The sequence below is a fragment of the Anopheles gambiae genome, chromosome X (genome assembly GCF_943734735.2).
Source record: "Anopheles gambiae chromosome X, idAnoGambNW_F1_1, whole genome shotgun sequence".
In the NCBI taxonomy this organism is placed as follows: domain Eukaryota; kingdom Metazoa; phylum Arthropoda; class Insecta; order Diptera; family Culicidae; genus Anopheles; species Anopheles gambiae.
The window spans coordinates 11,616,013-11,618,607 of record NC_064600.1 but is presented as its reverse complement, the minus strand read 5'-3'; positions in this window follow the sequence as shown (position 1 = coordinate 11,618,607).

The window sequence follows — 2,595 nt, the reverse complement described above, 5'->3', positions numbered from 1 at the left end:
AAGAAGCTTTATCATTAGATATAATTCTAGCTCGGCATAATTTTGACGTAAGAGTTCCAATTCCATCTAGATCGGACGTCAGTGAACCATCGGGTGCGATTTTATCGAACGTGTTGTCAATATTTTGTATGGCAAATTGGATACTCCTTCGGAGGACGAAACTTCGCTGCGATTCATCGTTCGATGCTATCTATCGGAGCCCACAACAAATGTAACAGCACTAAAATTGCTGTCAATTGCACGCCGTATCCTGTCTGTGGTTTACAAATTGTCCTTACTAATACAAACAAACTGCAGTGTAACAACGATGACCCAGAACGAAGCGTTAAACATCCATATATTATTTGGAGAACTCTGAAATAAGCTCAATCAGAGTGCAAATACTGAAATGAGAAAATGGTTTTGAGTTAGTTGTGGTGGCTACCAATTTCATTTCTTTTATTCTACGTCAACTCGCTGCTTGTTACCTGATGTGTGTGTGTGTGACCTACGAGTTTTAATCTATATAGGCAGTCTGATGTTTTCGTTTTACACTAGAGTGAAGGCCACACTTCTTCATGTATACGAAATACCTAAAATATTGGCGCTATTCATAGTTAATCAGATTTGTCAAGCACAAATTCATAATATATTGGCTTTAATCAACACTATTGGTGGGAGCTCGGAGTTGGAACTACTCGATAACGATTCCGTGTTTGGAATCAATTCCGGAAAAGAATCCGATTCCCGAATCGATTCATATTCCGGAGCCAACTCCGATTCCAGAATGGGAATCGGCTCGAGAATCGCAATCAGAAACATTAGAATCAGAATTAGTTCTGGAACGAATTACTTCGCGAGATTCAACATCACCAAAACAATGCCTCATTTACAAGTACATTTGGATCTTTTGTGGCTATCGCAAGAATTATAGCTGCATATGACTCAATCGTCTATTCTTGAGACGCCAAACCTGATTCCGATTCCGGAGACGTTTTGGATTTCCGATATTGGAGCCGATATTGGGGCCGATTCCGGAATCGATGCTGGAAACTGATGTCGAATCTACTATCCCGAATCGATTCCAGAAAACTATTGTGTATTGTGACGAGAACTTCATTTCATCATGCATCAGTACAATACAACTTTTCAATTTAGTTTCAAGCCTGAGAAGGAAAGGAGAGAATCTCGGTAGCCCTATCGGCTCCTTAACACCATGGGCGCTGTGTGACTCGCTTTGGAATCACAGCTTTGTTCACTCTTCTTCTCTGTGATTGCTCTCTCAGCAGAGCGTATTGCAGCGGGAAGAAAGAGGGAGAGCGCATATTGCAGAAGCGGCATCGTACGTGAGGATCGGAAAGAGAGTGGACGATTGTAAGCCAATGAAACGCTCTCATCGCTCTCTTATCTTGTATTGTTTTCTCCGCAGAAAGCTAATGCAAAATGCCTGCGCCCAGAGTGTTAACCGAAGTTAATCGGAATTGCATTTACAGGGTTTTCCAATTGAGTTTAGACTAGCCGCATACTTTTTTTTTTTTTTAGTTGCATTAGATTCTTGACTAGCATCCTCTATTTTTGATTACGAGCAATGGATTATTGACTAGGAGCAATTGATTTCAACAGACCGTTTGCTGGCGCGGAGTGACCAGATTGTTTTTAGAGGTTATCGGTAGGAAATCTAAATCAAATTCAGTAATTTTCAGTTTAAACAACTTTATATTCACTCATAAATTTTATTAAACTCCAAATTTATGGTTGAACGGTCAATACTTAGAAAAATATTTGATTTTTGGTTAGAAAAACTGAGTTTTAGTGTGCTCAATTGTAAACCGATATTCGATCGAAAATCGATAGAACTACATATGGTCACTCTGAAAAACTTGCTTAATCTAGCTTTTGGTTAGGTTATGCCTGTGGGTTCACTACTGCATATTTCAATTCAGCCGTTAAGTGCTTTTGTGTTGTATTGTGCGCTAATAAAATCAAAACAATAGCACCAAACACCTATCAGATAAAATATATCTCATTTGGTGGACGATATATAGTAGTAAAACAAACGCGTTAAACTAATGAGCGGATGAAATTAAATAATATCCACAGATTATTATTCAAGTCGATCTGTCACACCGGGTGTTATAAACGCGACGCTCTTAGGCTATCATGCAAGGACCTGCTGAAATCAATTGCTCCTAGTCAATAATCCATTGCTCGTAATCAAAAATAGAGGATGCTAGTCAAGAATCTAATGCGACTATTCAAAAAAAGTATGCGGCTAGTCTAAACTCAATTGGAAAACCCTGTAAATTGTTGTTAGTATGGTTTAGAGAGGCTTTGGCTCCTGCGGAGTTCTTTCGCCTCTAATTGCATTTAAATGCATCACTGCTAAATTCTTCCTCTGCTGCTTCTTTCGAGACCTATTGAGTCTCACGCAGCCGGGATAGTTTGTCAGTTCCTTGCCTACTGGGAAAATATTGCACTGCTGCGATTTTTTCGTACGTCGCGTTATATGATACTTTTTAATGCGTTTGCCGGTATTAGATGGCTCTACAGCAGCACACACACACACACATGGGAGCAAACAGAAATGCTCCCCGCACCGGCCAGACCCAACGCAAC